The 22,185-nt window shown below is 40.6% G+C and overlaps 1 protein-coding gene across 1 annotated transcript in view; it reads left to right on the forward strand.

The window, feature by feature from the left end:
- Positions 1 to 22,185, forward strand: part of cdh8 (cadherin 8) — a gene marked incomplete at both ends in the record, with an annotated part of 158,280 nt that overhangs the window by 87,048 nt on the left and 49,047 nt on the right. The window lies entirely within an intron of this gene.

Below are 22,185 nucleotides of genomic sequence, written 5' to 3' on the forward strand. Positions count from 1 at the left end.
TTTTTGCATATATAAATACAATGTCATGTCTCTTTGAATAAATTTTGCTTAAAAAAAAAAAAAAAAAAAAAAAAAAAAAAAAACCACAGCGTTCTACTGTCTGGGGGATTACACAGAAGAGAAGAGGAAAAATCCTCCGATTCATTGCAACACAACACACAAACATCAGACTAAAGCCAACATGCAGAGTCATCCTCTTATATATGTTCTGGATTCAGTTACATGGTTGAATCACTAATTAGCAAAAGCATGTGATATCAATACAACTTCGCAATATAAAATGCACAAGCCTGAATACAAGAAGAATACAAGAACACACCATATGTTAGAAAAAAATATTATTATTTTGTGTTGCTTTTTTGCTTTTAGGAAATGGAAATAGAGAGCGCGTGTTCCAATGGATCCAATGTAGTTATTATTCAGTCACAAGCTACTGTTAATACTCTTCATTGATTCAGTATTTATGAAACCCACAGACGCACTTAACCACTTTCAAGTGTCCCTATTTTTGGCATGTCGTTATTATAGACCCTTCAGAAAAATACGATTATGCGATCTCATAACTTATCACATAATCAGCCAAATGGCGCAGATCATGCGGGGCTAATTTTTTTTCTCAAAGGGGCGCATAATTGCATATTTCCGTGCAAACCTCCCGCATATTTCGCAACCTTTCGCATATTTCGCTACTTTTCGCATACATTTCATTTGTTCAGTATTTATGAAATAAACACACTTAACCACACACTTAACCACTTTCGAGTGTCCCTATTTTGGGTATTTAAATTGTTCAAAACTGTAGCACAACACATTGCATCGATTCGTGAACGCTGTCATACCATGACATATAAAATAGGGAATTCATTTATGAAAAAGATCACATATGGCGATACAAGCTTTCAGCCCAACAGAGACGATACACAGTATTACACCTTATATAATAACGCGTTTCAATCTTGCCTAGATACGATGGCTCACAAGTACATATGCGCACATTGTGCAGCGGGCAACCCAAGGCTTTTTGCTGCATATCATCCTCTCTCTCTCACACGCACGCACGTTTAGTATTTCACCCATAGCAGAAAAGCAGCACATACATAAAGGTCAAGTCAAGTCTAGTCGATATTATTTTTTAACACATTTCATGTAGGTGCAAATTCCACGTGCTCCACATTCAAATACTACACTTGTTTTGGTGGAATACACCAAAGTAGCAAAGGGTGCGCACCCTGACCTCTCACCCACACACATAAACACAGCATTTAAAAACACCTCTGGTACGGTACAGCAGCACAGAGGTTTTCAAACTTTTTTTGCCCAAGGCATAACAAAGGGCAAGTCAAAATCTCAAGCTACACCCGAATATCCATAAAAAAATACCATCTATTACATATTTGTTTTAGGTTACATAACTTGCCTTTCTTGGGAAATGAGTGTGTACTCAGTATACTAATATAGTATTGTATATTGTATAATAATGTGTGGTGCACCTGGACTTGGCAAACGGTATGAGAACCAGTGGTGGAAAAAGTACTCAGATATTTTACTTAAGTAAGAGTAGCAATACCACACTATAAAAATACTAAAAGGCCTGTTCAAAATGCTACTTGAGTAAAAGTACAAAAGTATTGACATCAAAATGTACTTAAAGTACCAAAAGTAAACGTACAAAAATGTTTGAAAATAGCAGATCCACAAGCTCACAACGCGTCGCGATGTGACACGTTGTGAGCTTGTAGATCGGCTATTTTCAAATGGCCTATGTACTAAATAGGGCTAAAGTGGTTAATGTATGTTATATAATATAATAATTTATATCTGCAAAGTAACTAGTAACTAAAGTTTTCAAATCACTTTAAGTACAATATTTGCCTCTGAGATGTAGTGGAGTAGAAGTAAAAGAACAGAAAACTGGAAATACTCCAGTGAAGTAAAAGTACCTCAAAATTGTACTTGAGTACATGTACTTCATTACTTTACACCACTGATGAGAACCATAGTGTAGCATGAATACCGTTAATTGTTTTTCTTTATTGTTGGAAGAATATTTCATCATTTCTTTTGGAAGAATAACGCTCCCTCAACCCTGTGGTAGAGATGTGAAACGAAGCAGCATTTTGGTCATCTTATGATGATAAAGTTGTTCATTAGACGACGTACTCTGCTTTATTCCTTCTTATTAGCTTGTCATTGTGAACGCCATGGGAGCAATTAAACTTGTGAAGTGCCCAATTTTCTGTCCTCGACTTTTAGTCCTAAACTCTATCTGCATGTTGCACACAGTTTCCCAAGAACTAATTAAAGAGAATCAGTGACACAACCCCTTCAGAATGGCAGCAAATGTCACGGCCATCAGCCAAGAACAAAGGACACTCTTAATTGTTTTGTTGTTGTTCACACTGTCCGTGCAAACGGCTTGTCAAGGCCCACACACACACCAATGTGCGCACACGCGCACACACACACACACACACACACACACACACACACACACACACACACACACACACACACACACACACACACACACACACACACACACACACACACACACGCACACGTTTACAGGGCCCCAGACTAACTTTTTAGTTGCTTGCACTGGTGCACCTAGTGCAAGCACCAGCATATCATTTAGGTGCACCCACCCACACATGCACACACATAAGACAGACTAGCTACATGTAAGGTGCACTGGTGCGACCAAAGAACATTCATAGTTGCACTGGACAGATTTCTGGGTGCATGAGTGCCCAGAATGGGTGCTCTTTTGTAGCCCTGATGATGTATACTGTACACACATACACACATGCACACGCACACACACACACACACACACACACACACACACACACACACACACACGCACACACACACACACACACACGCACACGCACACGCACATGCACACACGCACACATGCACACACGCACACATGCACACACGCACACAAACAGCATTGTCCCCAGTTGGTCTGTGACAGCTCCCTTCCTGTGTCTTCTAAAAGACCATTAATTGTACAACTTCAATGACAATGTAAGTGCTTAAGTGTGACAGTCGCCTCCCCTCCTCACAAGCGCAGTGTCCCTTATCCATCACTGGCTCTGGGGAACAATTTCTGGGATGCTGACAGCCATATCTTATCTCCTTGAGTCCCCCCCCCCCTCCCCCTCGCAGTAAGCTCTTTACTGTGCGCCACGCTGTAGTTCTGATACTGTGACTCTAATTTTGAAAAGTGAGTTGAACGTAAACACATATATCCCTGTCAACGTGATGAGTGGTCTTCGTCCATTACGGCCTAATTGCTCCGTTGACGGTGTTGCGCGGTGAAAATGGCCGACCTACAAGCTCAAGACATGCATGTCGCATTGGAGGCGCGTCGTAAGTCGTAAGTTGGCTATTTCCGCCACGCGAAATCATCGTCGTATGACGGAGTATAAATCTGGCTTTACCCCCCTATGACTCATTTGTGTTCAGCAGTCCTGCCGGCACAAGCGGTTAACCATGAGTGTGTATTAGCCCCGTTATGAAGAGCGATGGGCCCGCTTTCACCCCCCGCCCCCCCCCCCCCCCCCATCGTAATTATAAACTGTGCCTCCACGTGATTCCTGATAGATTAGAAAACCCTGTGGTTGAGAAGGAGAAGAACCAGCCCAGGATTGAGTCACAAGATGCTGCTGTAGATCATGTCAGAGATTTGGCGTCGAGCTGAAGACAGATGGACACTGTGGGTGAATGTGATGTGTACTGGTGGCATTGGTGGAATGGGGACTAGGGGTATAGTCAAACCAGTCAAGGATTTTATTATTATTAGTGTGGTTGCCCTAACAGGGTAACCAGACTAATAACAGGGCAACCAGATTTCACACAAATCGGTACACATGATCTCTGGACCCTAGCAAACCAATAAACTTATCCAAACGGCATTTTGATAGTCCTTAACGTTCGTCCGTAATTGGCTTCCAAAGTTAGCGGGAGGGGCCCGTTTTACAAAGAATGCCAAAAATCACGAACAAAACGTCCAATCAATCCCAAATTTGAATCACTTGTCGAGACATGTCGAGAATCACATGGTGGTTTACTCAACGAATCCCCAAAAGCATTTCCACTTAACCGTTTGATGCAAAAACAAGATTTTTGGGGGGATCAATCCTCTCAAAATGAAATAAAAGCGATATCAGGAGTGACGTGACAATATGATTGGCCCGCTACATTTGTGGGAGGGGCCTATTTATTTAGTGGGAGGGGCCTATTTCCTAAAATAAAAACGGCACGTATCCCGAAGGCAGGATCCGATCGGCACCCGATTCGAATGGCAGGTCGCGCGGCCTCCGACGGTATTCCACTTTGCAATTTCCCAGAATTGCGACGCGTCTAGTTATTATAATTATTTTTATAAAGAAGTAGTGGCAATACATCTACAGAAATGCCGCTGCTGCGGGCCCTGTTGGGTCATTGGTCCTCTTAATACTACCTGGAATAGGGAAAATCTGCTATTTTTGAATATAGCCAAAGTATAAAATATGGTTAAAGTGGTTAAAATGATTGTGATGCTATATTAACTAATTTTGCTGGAGACCCCCTGGTACCCCCCCATGGACCCCACCTTCAGAACCAATGTCCTAGACCTAGATGATTGCTTGCAATGCTTGTTTGTTTAACCATAGCCCTATCTAATACTGAATTGTACCAAAAGAAAATCGCTAGAAATAGCTCTGCTGTTCTTTTTTTCTTAGTACATTTATTTGTATTGCTGGAAAGTCTGTGAACATTCTTGAATTTTTTTGGAATGTTTTTGAAAATCTCCGCCCAATATTAACGACATACCCAGAATAAGGACACCGGGTTGAAAGTGGCTGCAGCGCTGCCATAAATGTCCATCTGTGGTCCTGCGAAATGTAGAAGTGGCTTTGACGACTGCAGGAAAACCATCTGGCGTCGTTCCAACTATGTCATGGCGTCCTCTGAGAGAAGAGATGGACATGAGATGCAGGGATGAAAGCATGCCTCGACACGCTTGTTTTCTCCACCTCGTTACGAACGCTTTACTGTCCAATCTGGTGGGTCCTCTAAAAACTACCGTTTCTAAAAAACTACCGAGTGTACGAATGGAACATTTCTTTTAGTTTTTGGACTCTGATCTACACGGTGAAATGTGTGTTAGTTTTTAACTTGTGTGTAAAAATGGTACCAAATGGACCCAGACGTTGCTCTAAACCAGTGGGTCCCAATTTTTTTAGCTCAAGACCCAAAAGAGAAATTACGTTTGTCGACTAGTGAAAATAGCAGATCTACGCTCACAACGCTTGTAGATCTGCTATTTTCAGTACTTCGTAAACGTTTTTTTTTTTTTAATTCACGGTAATTATTAGTTCTCATTTCATTTTGAAATACTTTTGAAAAATGTTGGAATTGTTTTTAATTGATGAAAATGTGTGATTTGTTTCTGTTTAAAGTTTTTACAATTTTTAAAAATAATATATATATATATTTTAAATATAGGAAACAGAAATAAATCACATATTTACTCGCGACCCATAAAAATGTGTCCGCGACCCAAAGGTGTCCCGACCACAAATTAAACAGTTTAATTTCATTATTATTACAGCATGTAGAAGTTAGCCCAATGAGAGAATGTAAAATTACTCTTTCCAAGCTGTTTTCTCCCCACCTACCAACAGTATAGACAGTTCTATACAGTAGGTTCATAAGTTCATAGGTTCGGTATTTATAGTGCCACCCGCCCCATCCAGTAGCTACACTGGCCTGGGGCGTAGCCCGAAGAAAGAGAACAAAAAGAGAAAAGAGAAAACATAGCAAAGAAGACTAAACTAGGACAAGAAACCCAGTCACACTGTCAGTCAGTCGCAACAGGAGGAGTAGAAACTAGAAACTAACCAAACACACACAAAAGAACACAAAACAACAAGTGAACCTAGGACATATCCAATCTAACAACAACTATCCAATCTAACAACAAAATAACTTCTCTTGTCCCTGGCACAACATCTTTTCAAATGGGGGTCTGTAGCCTAATCCTACATATAATTAATGGAATGTCAGTCTGTCAGTCTGTCTGAAGTGCTTAGTTCTCCTCATAGTAGAGGACCTGGCTAAGATATGTATGCACTTAATTTAGGAGAGAAATAGTTTTTGGCTAATATGACCCCAGGGAACAACTTAGGAACTATGAAAAATTCTCTATCCGGGGCGAAATACCCGGAAATGACCACGCCCTTTTTAAACCACGCCACGCCACTTCCAACATGGCGCTATCTTCTAAACCGTTGGAGCTACAGATTCTCTGTAGCTCCAGGCGTTATGAGCTTGTAGATCTGCTATTTTTGGCTAAAGTTCTTCTCTGAAAAGGGATGCTAGGATCAAGTGGTTAATGTAAAAAAAAGAAAATCATATCACTCAAAGATTTGGCGCCCCCCTGTAGTAACTCTGAGGACCCCCTAGGAGTGCCGGACCCCGTGTTGAAGACCCCTGCTCTAAACAAAACGTCAAACTGGACTTTGATATTGTTTTTTTACATGACCCAGTCCACACATAGATGTCCATCCCACTGCCAGTTTACAGGGGAGCTCAGAAACGGCTGGTTAATGTGATTTAGGTCCCAAAACATTGTTCAATACATGAAGCCTTTAGCTTCCCTACTCTGGGCATGTCATAATGGGTCTACATTCAGCAAAAAAATAGCCGATCTGCAAGCTTGTAGATCGGCTATTTTCGGTGAGGAGATTTGTTGTAGGAGGGGACCAGGAATAGACCCCTGGGGGACACCAGTCAACGAAGTAAATAGGGCTTAAGAGGGATGACATGGCGGATGTTCTTCTCCAACATTGGTGATGACTGTCATACGACACTGTGATAGCTTTCTGCCCCATCAGTCAACAACAACACTATTTATTTGTACCATATTATTATTTATTTCTACAACGTGTTAATCACCAGTGCCAGTGCAAATCTATTGTAATGAGGCTGTCAGTGTCTCTCTGTCTGTATGAGTATGTTTCTATACCGTATGTGATCCAGCGCCAGAATGGGGACATCAGTGCAGGCACACCGACTTTATGCTAGAGCTGTACGAAATGACATCTAATCTGCAGATTTAGAATTGTCAGTTGGTTATCATTCACCAAAAAGTCAGGGCTTTTAAATAGGTAAATAGTGCATACATATGAATTGAGGTTTAGTCATCCACAATGCGACTGGAGAGTAATATCAAATAATTTAATCACAGATAGTGTAGTTATCCTTCTTTCACACGACCATGCAGTAAAAGTCACTCTTTTTCACTCACTTTTTTCTCTCACGTCAAGTCTGAATTGTAAAGAAATAATCCACAAAATGTATTTTTGTAGATCGGCTATTGACTGGTAAGTGGCTTGGTACTGTATATAGAGGGGGGAAAAGGAGGAGGCCAAGTATAGACCCCTGGGGGACTCCAGTCAATGAGGTAGGGTTTAAGTGGTTAAACACAGATTCAGAATCTTCATATGTGAGTATAATTGACCTAAAAGTCAGAACTGAAATAGGAAAATAATGCATAAATATCCTCCAATGTCCTCCATTCTTATACAGGGATTACTCACCACTCTATAAGAATGACCATTCAATTATTTTTTCATACAATCGTGCAGTTCAGTAAGATAACTCAAATAGATGGAAAACATTGCATTTATAAAATGTTCACACAGGTGTGAATATTAAATTTGATCTTGGCGTTCAGGCTCTGCTACATACAGTATTACTCCCTGCTCAGCACATTAGAAGACAACCACATAACAGCAGAGAGAAATACAGTATACATTATATATAACAAACCCCCCAAGAGAAAACGGAACCCTTAGGGAAAGCATAGTACAGTAGATCTGGTGGTCCTGGGGTGGCCGTGGGAGCAGACAAACACATACCAAATTTCAGTGACACTGACAGCAAGAGGAGCAATAGTGAAATTAAGGTGATCTTGAATAGACCACCACATTCCACAGTTGTATGCAGGGCAACTAAAACTAATGAAATAACAAAAACTAGAATTGTCAAAATATTTCAGTTAACTGAAATAAAAAGAGGCTATACACAAAAACACAATGACTAACTGAAACGGTTGTTTACAAAACTGACTAACTAAGTAATCATAGAGAAAATGACGTTAGTTTTAATCTAACGTCTAACGTTTTAATCTATCCTTTATTTTTCTTTAAAAAAACAATGCGAAAATAGTGTGTCACATTGTAACAGCAATTCAAAATTAAGCCTTTTAGAACAAAACACAAAACATACTACCAAAAAAACCCAAGTTAAAACAAATTAAAACTAAACTGAAATTGAAAATATGAAGTCAAAACAAAATTTTAAAAAAATGAATGAAAATGTTAAAATTATAATAACCTTGTTTGTTGGAAACATATCACATACACCCACATAGTGGCGTGCGTGTAAACAAATCTGAGAAAGATCTGGAGGAAGACCGTGGCATTGCAATGGAGATTTTGGGATACAGGTTTTTAACAGTTTAGTTGTTCGTAGGAGATGTACAGTAGCGTGTTCTAGCACAGTGACCGATTACAGACATATGTTTTGTTCAGTGAAAGTCAACATATCCTCCTGAGGACCGGCTGGAGGTTATCACCCTCTGTAGTGGACATTTTGTTCTTGCATCTCATTTGCATCTCGTTTGGGTAGAAACTGTAAATCCTGTTGTCATCTGAATAGGACATCCTGGGCTTCCTAATGATACTACGTGTATGGGGGGGTGGGACCATACTGACACCTTCCAGGTGTTGTGTCCTCAAAACTTCCATATTTACCCGAACATGGTGCTCCATTATGGCTAAAGTCTTCCCCATACATACACCCTGGCTCTTTCCACTTGACCTCCACAGCCACCCCCTCCCTCCTTGCACCACTACTCGAATTTGGTTGCTCCATGTTGGGGTAAATGGCTCAGGGATACGTTCATCTGTGGATTGTAGCTGCAGAAGTGTTTGTTAAATCTAAACAAGTAATACCTCTGATGCTCTACTCTAAGTTAATTTAAATGTATCTCTATTTTAACTTGAAAGTTACTGAGGTTGTCCTTGTTGTCAGCAATGCCGAGTGTACAAAAATAGGCATAATACAAATACAAGTACAATTCACATACATTAAAACACAAGCAAGAACAATGAGAACTGAATATAAAATGAAAACAACAAAAATGCCTAATTTTTCAATTACCATCCAGTTCTGCGTTCGGTCACTATGGCAACAGACCAGATATGCGCTAATTACTTCTCAAACCCTCCCTTAGAGTTCCACACATTTTAATCAAATATTTGGTACGGCCCGACAGCAGACCCTACCTGTCTGATCATGAGCTATTGTCTTCCCCCTGCCCTCCGATAGGAGAGAGAGCTACACCAACGTCTATTGATCCTGATCAATACATAATCAGTCCTCTGTCACCGCAGTGGCGGCGTCAATGGACAGACGCGGCCCACGAAAAAAAAAGAACGGATGGGGTGCCTCTGCCTGACCTAGAAAAACAGTGTAAGGGGATAATAGCTGAGCAAACCCTAAGCTCAAGCAAACAGTCAATGTCACAGGACGCGTTATTAACTTCACTGTGTGCAGGGATTGTGTTTTGATGCTTTGTAATGTAGGCATGGCGCTGTAAGAGCCATGCGGGCTGCAGGATATTTCCTCTCCATTTTAAAAGACTTTGTCCCTAATGACCCCACATAAATGTTTCACATTTCTTCAAGATTATTAAAAATTGATTTAATATAGCCGATCTACAAGGTCACAATGTGTCGCGATGTGACACATATTTTCAAATAGCTGAAGTAGAAAGTAGGGCTCTAATACGTGTTTACACTGTTCCTGATTTTGCTGGGGACCCCCTGGAACCCTGTCAAGGACCCGTGGGGTTCCCCGGACTCCACTTTGAGAATCACTGGTCTAACTTACCTTTAAAACAAACAGACAGACAGACACTGACTGACTGACTGACTGACAGCTACTGTAGGTGAACACAATTCTGTGCTGAATATCTTGTGCATCTTCTGCCCATACCTTAATGTGATACGTCTCTAGTCTCTTCCATGCTTATGCCTAATTTATTATTATTGTTTATCTGTCACACGACAGTGTCCTGGACCGAAAATAGTAGTTCTACGCATAAGCTCCCATCGTCAGACAGGATATACAGTAGCAACTTGAGATGTAGCGTTTTATTTTCGAGGGGGTCTTGTACATACAAATATAATACAATACAACCAAAACATCGTTACATACAATACAGGCACACAAGTACAGTAATCTGACAAACGCGTCGCACCTGCAAGCCGTTGTGAGCTTATGGACAGACTATTTTTGGTGTGCGACACCGTCGTAAGACATGCTATACATCGGGACTTCATTCTCTCCCTCTCTCTCTCTCTCTCTCTCTCTCTCTCTCTCTCTCTCTCTCTCTCTCTCTCTCTCTCTCCGTCTCTCTCTCCGTCTCTCTCTCTCTCTCTATCTCTCTCTCTCTCCGTCTCTCTCTCTCTCCGTCTCTCTCTCTCTCCGTCTCTCTCTCTCTCTCTCTCTCTCTCTCTCTCTCTCTCTCTCTCTCTCTCTCTCTCTCTCTCTCTCTCTCTCTCGCTCTCTCTCTCTCTCTCCCACATCCACCCCCACAGTGTTAAAGCCAGTCAGACATAAACAGTATTGTTTTACCCTGGTAGGGGCGCACAGCGGGGCTCTGTTAGCCCTGTATGCCGCACACAGCCCTGAGGTGCCCCCTCCTGCCTCAGTGATATTCTCTCTCTATGGCTCAGTGCCTGCATACATATGAATGTCCACTGCCTCCTCCTACCCTTCACGCTGCTGAGCAGAGCTGAGCTGCTGTTGCTGCTGCTGAGGTATCAGCAGTGGTGGAAGATGTACTCGGATATGTTTTTTGTTTTAACTTAAGTAAAAGCAGCAATACCGCAACGTAGAAATACTCAGTATTCACAATTTGACTCAAGTAAAAGCACAAAATTATTGGCAGCAACATGTACTTTAAGTACAGAAAGGTAGAAGTAGGCCACACATTTTTCAAAGATAATATTCTTTTTGGAAATAGCAGATCTACAAGCTTTAGGTTTACATATGATCCTAGATTACTATTGCTATGCATTTGATGTATTACCTCATGTTTACCTACCTACTGTAGTGGACACACTCTATTAAAGTAAAAGTACCTCAAAATTGTTCTTAAAGGGATAGTTCACCCCCAAAATGACTTATTTTCTATCAATTACACACCCCATGAAGCATTGAATTCATGGAAATTTTTTAGTTTTTGACGGTGTATTTTCGGTAGGAGACACAAAGAGACTCCTTTGAGTCTCCTACTGGATACATTAGCATCTTTCCGCCGGTAATCAAATTATTGCCTTAGGAATGCGACAACAACTTAAAAAATCTCCATGAATTCAATGCTTCATGGGGTGTGTAATTGATAGAAAATAAGTCATTTTTTGGGTGAACTATTCCTTTAAGTACAATACTTGAGTACTTAAGTTAGGTACAGTAGGTTGGAGTGAAAGAGGGGAAAGGAAGTATATAGCCGTAATGATACATAGTTTACAGCCACTAGATACAACAGTAATGTGGTACAGCCACTACAACAGTAATGTGGTAACGTACAGCCACTAGCCACTAGTGAGAGAGTGGCTCCCTGTGGAGTTCCTCTTCCAGGCACATTAGGGTGCAAATATAAACAGGTGAGGAGTGGAATAAATGGCCCTCACATTACCTGACTTGGAAAAATGAAGATTGTTATGAATATAATGGTTGATAATGTTGGGCCATTTTTTCCTTGTTTCTTGCTCACTGTGTGTTTGTTTTAGGTTTATGGTCATTGTGTTTGATCAAAACCATTTTAACTGATGCATTGTCTTCCGTCAATGTGTAACATACTGTAAGTGTAACGTGTGTAAAAGTGTAACATTTGAATATATCAGGGGAAAAAACTGTTTTCCTGTATTTGACAAAATTATTGAAACGTTTGAAAAATGTCCAAAACTGTTACTTTTCAGGATTCAAAGTAAAACATTAAAAGTAGTAGATCTACAAGCTCAAATTGTGTCACTTATAGCGCCGCGTTTGGAGCTTGCAGATCTGCTACATTTGATACTTTTGTGTGGCGCTGTAGTGTGATCAAATCTTAAGTCAATGCGCTAGTCTGAACATGTTTTGACCGCACACATGTGTAGAAGCTCAAAAACAGTGGAAGTATTTTCCAAAAAGTTTCTCTGGATTTTCTAAAGCTCTTGAGATTCTGACAAACGTTAAAATCAAGAAAAGCATTGCATCACAGACCACAATAGTTAACTGCCATTTTATGAAAAGGTTTAATTTCAGACCATCAAAATGTACTTAAAGTACCAATGTACAGTAAAAGTACTCATTGTGCGGAATGTCCCATTTCATGTTTTCAAATATGTAAAATATTTTGAAAATAGACGATCTACACGCTCACAATGCGTCGCATCGCGACGCATTGTGAGCTTGTAGATCTGCTATTTTCAAATGGCCGAAATGTATATTGGGCTGAAGTGGTTGATGTATGTTTTGTAATAATAACCAAAATGTACAAAGTAACTAGTAACTAAAGTTTTCAAATAACTGTAGTGGAGTAAAAGTACAATGTTTGGATCCGAGATGTAGTGGAGTAGACGTAAAAGTATTGAAAATTGGAAATACTCAAGTAAAGTACAAATACCTCAAAATTGTACTTAAGTACAGTACTTGAGTAAATGTACTTAGTTGCTTTCCACCACTGCACGTGAATGTGCATCTACCGTAGCAGCGGTTCAAAGCTGCCTTCACAAAACTCTATGACCTCCCACCCTACAGTATGATCCCCCTTTACAGTGCTGCTATTGAAACGAGGCAGCGTGTAACAGCCGAAACTGTGGTGGAATAATGTGTTGCTAAAATAAGCTCCGCGATGGCCCTCCACAGCCATTGTGTGTCACGTCAGGTCCGCGCCTCCCAATTTATCCCCTCTCCGGTTTTCAAGGAAGATTCCTATTGATTTCCTATCACTAAGCCAGTGTACACAGTAAATGGGAAATGTGCTGCCCTATTATTTCTTTCCGTTGATGAAAAAGAAAAAAGCCATACTCCAATATCTTTATCCTCTCTGGCCTCCTGGCGGCTGTGAAACCCAAAACACTCACATCATTTGATCTAATTGTCTAATGTATTGGTGTCCTGCGGCTATGATGTGTGCTTGAATTAATGGTGTGGCATTAAACCCTGTGAATTCAAGGGTATGATTAATGTGATTACACCTAGCAAGGGGGAAAACAACTGTATGCCGGCTGTATTTCTATACGTCCTTAACGCGTGTCACCCTGGGGGTATTACCCAAACCAACAGAGAGTGATTTTACATCTCTAGAAAGGCTATATTCAGGGTCTGGAATATCTGCCAGACGGTGGTACTAATAGGGAATAGCTTGGAATCTTCCTTCTGCACCTCTAAAAGTGTGGCAATGAGACCAACATATAGCCTACATTAAGTAACGACATTACATTTGCCAAGGAATGCACACAGGGCCAAGATGCTTTCTGGGTCAACCAATTCCATAGAAGGTTTGTCTCGTGCCCAAACCATGCAGCAGCACTGCATAACTTTATCATTTAGAAAAAGGCTTTCTCCCATTTCAGTGTTTCTCAACCTTTTTCTGAATCGGGGCCCACTTGGAAATCTCAAAAGCATTCGCAGCGTGCATTTTCAGACCATGTTATTTTGTGTTTTGGCTTGGATCAATGGAACTATCATGAAGTTCTTATTTCTCGGTATCGCAAGGAAAACTAATTTTTCTAAATTGCAAAGAAAATAATACCATGACATGTTCTAACATAATGTTTTAATATTAATGCTATATTATCATTCAAAACTAAGTGTTTTGCCAATTAGTCAAGGGGCCCACTTAACGATATCCTCACGAGGGCCCACCCAGTGGGCCTCGGCCCACAGATTGAGAAACACCACTCCTATTTCATCTCCTTCCTTTGCAGTTTAAAGGTGTTGTGATGCCAGTGCAATCACCACGCTGCTACAGGCATCAAATAAAAGCCAGAGACAATATTCCCCCAACAATTGAGTTTCTCTGCCCATTCCCTGGCCCAGAGCTGCATCCGTTTCTGCTGTCCAAAGTGTCCCTGACTTTCTGTGCAATATCAAGGGAAGGACAAGCTAATCTGCGCTGATTTGAAACAGGACCAAAACACAGGCTTCCCTAATCCCTCTCTTTTTTTTCCTTTCATCAGGGGGAGGTGGGGAGCATGTTACCCCTGTGGGAGCGAAAGGAAGAAGGAGCTATTTCATGCTTCACCGGTTCCACTGTTTTTATGAAGATTTTTTCCTCACCCGCTATCCACTTCAAGCCGCTCAGTGTAACTGAATTCTTTTTGCCGCCTAGTTTGGTGGCAGTCGGAAATCTTTTAGAAGTGCGATTAATTAGGAATAATGTGGATGGCTGCCATTCTGACTCTGTAGTGTTAGTCATTTAACTTTCTGAGAAAGATAAGACTCTGGTGGCACAGTTTCCTTCGCTGTCGCTCATTTTACTCATTTTGACAACTGGCAAACAATGAGTCACACAGGATATGACTTGCTCGGTGGCAGCAGTGCGTGAGCACGCCGACTGGAGTTATTGCACACATCAGTGGCACATAATTCATATAATTATGTTTCCTTATACATTGTGCAGACTCATTTTGTTTCATATTCTATTTGCTTTCCGAACATACTCGTGACGTTTCCTCATGACGCCTGTTCAGAGGCAAAACTGTGCACAGTGAAATCCGGAGCGTTAAATTGCCTCAGAGAGTGCACAAATTGAACCATTGGTTCCATTTTTACACACTCAGAGTTAAATTATCACTGAGGATCCTGCTGTGTAGACATGTATAGACATTATAAACTCATGTTGTGGTTTCATCCTGTGTATCACTTGAAAGGGTGGTGTGCTGAAATGTAATGTGGAATTTTCAAGACCATGACCTGGCGCTTACATCCATGGTAATAACTGAATTGACATTGAATTGTCAAGGATTGTGGATCGCTTCTGAAATGTTACCTGTGAGATTGTGGTCATTGCGGAAAAGGAAACATTCTAACTATGCTTTTTGTGTGTGTGTGTGTGAGGTTGGTGCAATGATCCTTTTGTGATCTAAGCCCTGGGAAAGGCTTGAGGTGTAACATGCATTTTGAAATTTACAAGGTAAGTTTTGGCCAACACAACAGCAGGGTCATCATAGCACTATGAATTACTGCACACCTCCCGTCTCAGAGGACCACTTGAAGCTCCTTCGCTGTGAAATAATTGGGTTGCAACAGTGAATCTGCTACTCCAGTTAGAGTGCAATGCCATGGGTTTTTGCTTTGTGTTGCTGTTACAAGAGCAAAGACTTGTCGGAGACTATTTATCAATATTTGACACGTGTTGCTGATGATGATGTAAAGGTTTCTGCACATATTTAAAAGGAAAATGTAGAATACCTTGATGATTGGATGAGGAAGTATATGACGCTGGGTCAACAATGACATCACAGCATTTTAGTTTTGTCGCTGTCGGGCGGAAACCATGTCCAAAAGAGAAACTTTTCAGGAAAAATAACCTGTGTTTTGGATCCAGTGTAGTTATTATTCAGTCACACCGTTGTTCGTACTTTTCATTTGTTAAACAATTATAAAACCCACAGACAAACAACGCGTTGCAAGCTTGTAGATTGGCTGTTTTTGCATGACACTGTATTGCGACAAAGTATAAAATAGGGCATTAATTCATGAATTGCTTCTCTATGAAGATTATGGGTGATTATTTGCTGCGTTCTGACTAACTGTAAGTCATTGCTTGAAATTTGGCATAGCTAATTATATCTGGTAGAATGTTCCATGGTGTGTGCAGGAGTAGGTCAAGATCATTTAAGACAGCAGGTGTCATAGGCCAGTTAGACAAGTGTCAGCCTTTTTAGGCAGCGACCCCCCAAAATAATCATATTTGAACTGGGGTCCACCCACCCTGACAAGCACTCGGAATTGTAGGAGTTCAGCTATTACATTTTGTTTGACTCATGCAAATATCAGAACTACAAACTCACAACGCCTCACGATGCGAGGCGTTGTGAGCTTGTAGATCGGCAATTTTCTGAATTTCTCTTATATTATTTGACCATTTGGCCAATGTTTCACCAGATTTTATAATATAGTTTGTGGATTACTTTTGATACACTAATGGTCTTTTTTCTTTACTTTCTTTTTTTTAAGGTTTTTAAAAGGTCTTAAAAGTCCTTAAATTGTCACTTCACTGGGGACCCCCGAAAAATCATGTGACCGGTAACCATTGTCATAGAGGGCCTCTGACAAAGCCCACGTGAAACAAGGCATGACCGGGAGATATACGGTTTAATATGCTTACGATATTTCTGATTGGCAGACAAAACAATGTATTAGAAGGAAGGTGGAGTTCAGGGGCGCCGGAACGGAATATGACGTGGGGGGACCCGTCCGGGACACATGTGTAAAATTTTGCGGTTATTTCGGGTGGGTTTGTTGATTTTTGGGGGGGATAATGCGGTTATTTCGGTTAATTCGGTTCGCCTCGCGCTCGCGGTGGTCGCGAGGTGCGGGGGACTGGACAGATTTTTATTATTTATTAAAAAATAAAAAAAATAAAAACTTTTTTTTTTTTTTTTTTTTTTGGCTGGACTGAATAGTGGGGGGACACAGTGTCCTTTAATTAAACAGGCTCCGACGCCACTGGTGGAGTTATGTGACTATAAGAGCCCAAGGGCCCAAATAGTCTGTTAGCTAACATCGCCAAACTGTCCATGGATTTGCTTTTGCACTGCTCTGTAATAAACTATGATTAATGTACAGGTTCTGTCTGTCATATATTTCATATATATATATTTCATATATATTTCTTCAAAAGTTCTTTTACAATATACAAATGTTCTGCCCGACAGCAACAATATGAGGCTGGGTGAACAATGACATGACAGCGTTTCCAGGGACGCCAACAAACGCATTTCCAAATCAAGGAAAGTGCCTTCATCACTTTCACAAGGTTCCACTGTACTGTCTCAATGTTGCCCTATTCGTCTTGTGCAAACAAAGGAAAATAAACAGAATACAGGTGGCGTATTAAATGCTCTTCTACAACATTAGCTCCAACCACATACTGTGATTGGCCAGGAGGCATTCGGAGCCGTGCCAATAACCACAATACACCAACCGGTAAATCAGTAAAAGTATCTCTCCGTGATGATGCGTTGCGGACCAGTCCAGCTGGCGGTAAGTTGCCTACAGCACTATTTCGGATTGCGCAGGGGCTGAAAGGAACGCAATTTAGCGAGATTGAACACCACTAACCCATATTTTTCAAAAAAGATATTTAACGACAGTGCAGTTGCTGTTGTGTAAAAGCAATAAAACACTGGAGGTCGTGCTTTATCATGGTTATTTATTGGCATGGCTAAGCGGGGCTCGGGCCGCGCGCCGCGCCCCGTGCCGCAGCACAGTCGTGCCAATAACCGCGATAAAGCACCCCCTCCCGTGTCTTATTGTTTAATTAACCATTTACTGCGCGGCATATTTACTGCCCAGCATTATTCCTCCCACAATGCTGGAGAAGGCTGTGTGTGGGATGCACCGTGACTCACTTTGTCTCAAAGTTTGTCCATGGACGGCAGTGGTGGAAAGTAACTAAGTACACTTGCTCAAAGTACTGAAGTACTCTGAGTATATCCATTTTTTTTCTTTCTAAATTTAGAGTAGCAAATTCTTGTTCACCCCTTTTTCTCACCAATTTAGTCGTTATGCCAATTTAATTCATCCCCACACACATTTCTGTGTTGTCACCGCTGAGGTAACCTACTGCCAGTGAGGAGCCCCCACCAGGAGGACGTAGAGCCTTCGTCCTACTCCTCCCGCCCAACACTCCCCACTGACAGGTGCTGCCCCAGCCCGTAGGAGTACGTGCGATGACCAATATCACCCTCCCCGTCTGGCTTCCCTCCCCCGAACACGGGCCAATTGTGTTTGTGTAGATGCTCGACAAAGCCGGTTGCACCACGGTGGATTTGAATCCAAAATCTCTGTGGTGGTGGGCAGGGACTTTACCACTGTGCCACCCGAGCACTGAGAATATATTATAATTCTACTCCACTACAAATATAGGCAAATATAGCACTTTTTACTCCACCGCGATTATTTGAAATAACCTAGAAATGAATACATTCACTTTAGTTTCTACCAGTGTTGATTTCGTCGACTAAAACTATGACGAAAAATGTTCGTCGACTACCTTTTTTCACTGACGAAAACTAAATAAAAACGAAATAAAAACTAAGCTATGATGACTAAAACAAAGACTAAATATAACAACAAATAACAAATAAAAAAAAACTAGACTTAACATGTTAGTGAGGGACTAGTGGAGAAGAGATCCAGTAGAACTAAAAGACAAGTCATTTTATGTTTGGTTGCGCTCGGGTGTTACGCTCTGAAAATAGCAGATCTACAAGTTGTGACCTTGTAGATCAGCTATTTTCAGCATGCAACCAAGTATAAAATCAGCCATTACGACACCATCAAGGCACCGCCAAAATACATTTTAGTCCGCTAAGTCAACTGTAGATTTAGTCGACTATAATCTTATGATATTATATTATATATATTAGTCGACTAAAACTAGACTAAATCTAAAACATTTCAGATGACTAAAATATGATCAAAACAAAATGGAATTTTATTTGACTAAAACTAAAACTCAAAATGTACTGTCAAAATCAACACTGGTTTCTACATTTTGGAATTACAGAAGCTGCCTTTTGTGTCTAGTGACACTTCCTTATGTTGTCAGAACACCTCAGAACATCATTTATAGAAACGATTACCATGCTAGCATCGGTAGCTGGCTGCCCATTTGCAGCCCAGGGTCAGCTTCTCTCTGTTAGGTATGTCTTTATACTCCCATCTGAAACGGAAGTGAAGAATAATGGACACAATGAGTTTGATGATTGCATTAATTATCTCTTCTCTATGCTTGCTGACGGTGTACATGTAGGTGTCAGAGCTAGCCTGGGATCAGTTCCAGACAGAACCAACCTTCCTTCCTTCCTTCCCTCCCCTCCTTCCCTCCCCCTCAACCTATATTGTTCATAATATATTCACATCCCAATTCTAAAAAAGAAAAAAAAGAAACTATATAAATATATAAGACAAAATGCAGTGTTGTAAAGTAACTAAGTACATTTTCTCAAGTACTGTACTTAAGTACAATTTTGAGGTACTTTTAATTTACCAGAGTATTTCCAATTGTCTATGCTTTTATTTCTACTCCACTACATCTCGGAGGCAAATATTGTATTTTTACTCCACTACAATTATTTGAAAACTTTAGTTACTAGTTACTTTCCAGGTATAAATATATTACGTTATAAAACATACCACTTTAACCCTATTTTATACCTAGGCTATTTTAAAATAGCCGATCTACTACGTGTCGCATCGTGACGCGTTGTGAGCTTGTAGATCTGCTATTTTCAAACATTTTAGTACTTCTACTTTTGGTACTTTAAGTACATTTTGATACCACTACTTTTGTACTTTTACTCAAGTACATTTTTAATTCCGGACTTGTACTTGTAACAGAGTACTTCTATATTGCAGTATTGATACTTTTACTTCAGTAAAACATTTGAGTACTTTTTGCACCACTGACAAAATGGCATGGACTCTAATAAATCCTTACAAATCCTCCTCTTGGAGACTGTTGTGGTGCAGTTTGAATGCTCTTTGTGGTTCCTGTTGAGAGCATGCTTGGCAGTGAGATGCAGTATCCTTGGGTACACTTTCCAGAGGCCTTATAGAGGAGTTGAGAATAGCCTCTCTGCTACTACCTTGAGTTCTGCTGGTGTTATCTGGGTTCATTAAATCTGTCATACAAGTCTTGAAGGTGTGCGCGATGTGTGCGTGCGTGTGGTTTTGTGTGTGTGTGTGTGTGTGTGTGTGTGTGTGTGTGTGTGTGTGTGTGTGTGTGTGTGTGTGTGTGTGTGTGTGTGTGTGTGTGTGTGTGTGTGTGTGTGTGTGTGCGTGCGCACGTGTGTGTGTGCGTGTGTGTGTGTGTGTGTGTGTGTGTGTGTGTGTGTGTGTGTGTGTGTGTGTGTGTGTGTGTGTGTGTGTGTGTGTGTGTGTGTGTGTGTGTGTGCGCGCGTGTGTGTAGGTTAAAGCAGCGTGCATAATACTAACACAATAATCTCTTGGAAACAAGTAGGTCCAGGTGTCCTCTGAGGTCTTCCCACAATCTTGTAATTTCATTTCTGTCCTGATAAGGCCATGTCATGGTCACTGATATTCAGACAAGGTACCACACTCAGTGTTGATTTTGACAGCAAATCTTTATTTACAGCAAATATCTTATTTTTTGTCTAGTTCGGTCGACTAAATATCATAAGTATAGTTGACTAAATCTACAGTTGATTTAGTTGACTAAAATGTATTTTGCCGGTGTCTTGAGGGTGTCGTAATGGCTGATTTTACAATTGGTTGCATGCTGAAAATAGCCGATCTACAAGCTCACAACTGCGACGTGTTGTGAGCTTGTAGATCTGCTATTTTTCAGAGCGCAACACCTGATATACTGCAATCAAACATAAAATGACTTCTCCACTAGTCCCTCATTAACATTTTAGTCTAGTTTTTATTTGTTGATGAAATTGACACTATATTTAGTCTTAGTTTTAGTCATCATAGCTCAGTTTATTTAGTTTTCGTCAGTGAAAAAGGGTAGTCGACCATTTTTTTCGTCATAGTTTTAGTCGACGAAATCAACTTTTAATGAACATTGTACAAGGATTATGCATTGGCTGGTCACAGTGTCATGCAGTGAATAGCATTTAAATGGTGTGTTATTAGCACACCTTTTTTTCTATGTGATAATAGCTGGTGGTTTTCTTCAGGCAGGGCCACTTGAAACAGGCAGGAATGGACATTAACAAGGGACATTTACTTGATTACTGAACAGTTCTTGGATACTTTCACTACATTTCAAAGACAAATATTGTACTTTTGACTCCACTACATTTCTAGGAAAGGTAAAGGTTAATTAATTACACAATATTATGTGGGCAAAAATCTGCATTTTAACATAGCAATGCATTGATATTAAAAAGATAATGTACTTTGTAATTTGCACTTTTGAATACTAACTTACTGATCAACTGAGACTTATAGTTGAGTATTTGTGCCAGAAGTATCTATACTTTGACTTAACTCAGTATTTGACAGAAGTATCTATACTTTGACTTAAGTATTTGAGTGGTTTGAGTACTTTGTCCACCACTGCTAACAGGTGAATGTCCGTGTGGCGTGTTCAGCAGGGAGCAGAAATGGGAGGGATAGCATGTTCCTCAACACGTGTTACGCCCCTCCCAGTGAAACTCTAGCCTGGCATGGCATGGCCAGACCAGACTAACATCACTGCATGTAGGGCTACTTTGTTTTAGCTCTGGCAGATTGGTCTGGTTTTCAGGCCAGTGAAACTCCTCACTGGCAGGTGAAGAGAAGCGACTGGTGACTCCATGTGTATCAGAAGAGACATGTGGTTGTCTACTACTTCACCCTCCACAGAGCAACTGTAGGGCTTAGCAATGACAGGGACTATACATACTGTATGGGGGGGAATTGTCCATTTTTTTGGCTCTGCATTGTGTAGAGGCCGCTCAGTATATGAGTTACCTTTGGAATGGATCAGATGATGCAATTTCCTCCCAAACCCCCGTTAAACATTGGAAGCCAATTTTAGCCAATCAGTATGGGATGTCACAAATCTGTCTGATATCTTAATCTCATGAATACCACATGTGTGATCATGTTATCTAAAACCTAAAAGTTAATAGAAATGCATTTTATACTATTGCCAACAGTCACCATATCTCACCTGCACCTCATTTGGAATAAGATGTTGTTGTTTTTATTTTGTATTTGTATTTATTTATAATAATTACTTTTGAAACATTTTTGCAGCCATGAGATACATTATCATTACTAACTTGTTAGTGACGTACCTCGACATTGACTTAAAAAAGGGGCACCAGACGTTCTGTTTTTTTCCCAGAACAGTCCAGATCTATTTGAGGTGTTCCAATTTAT

This window comes from Gymnoscopelus microlampas, assembly GCF_963454915.1.
Source record: "Gymnoscopelus microlampas genome assembly, chromosome: 1".
Classification (NCBI taxonomy): Eukaryota; Metazoa; Chordata; class Actinopteri; order Myctophiformes; family Myctophidae; genus Gymnoscopelus; species Gymnoscopelus microlampas.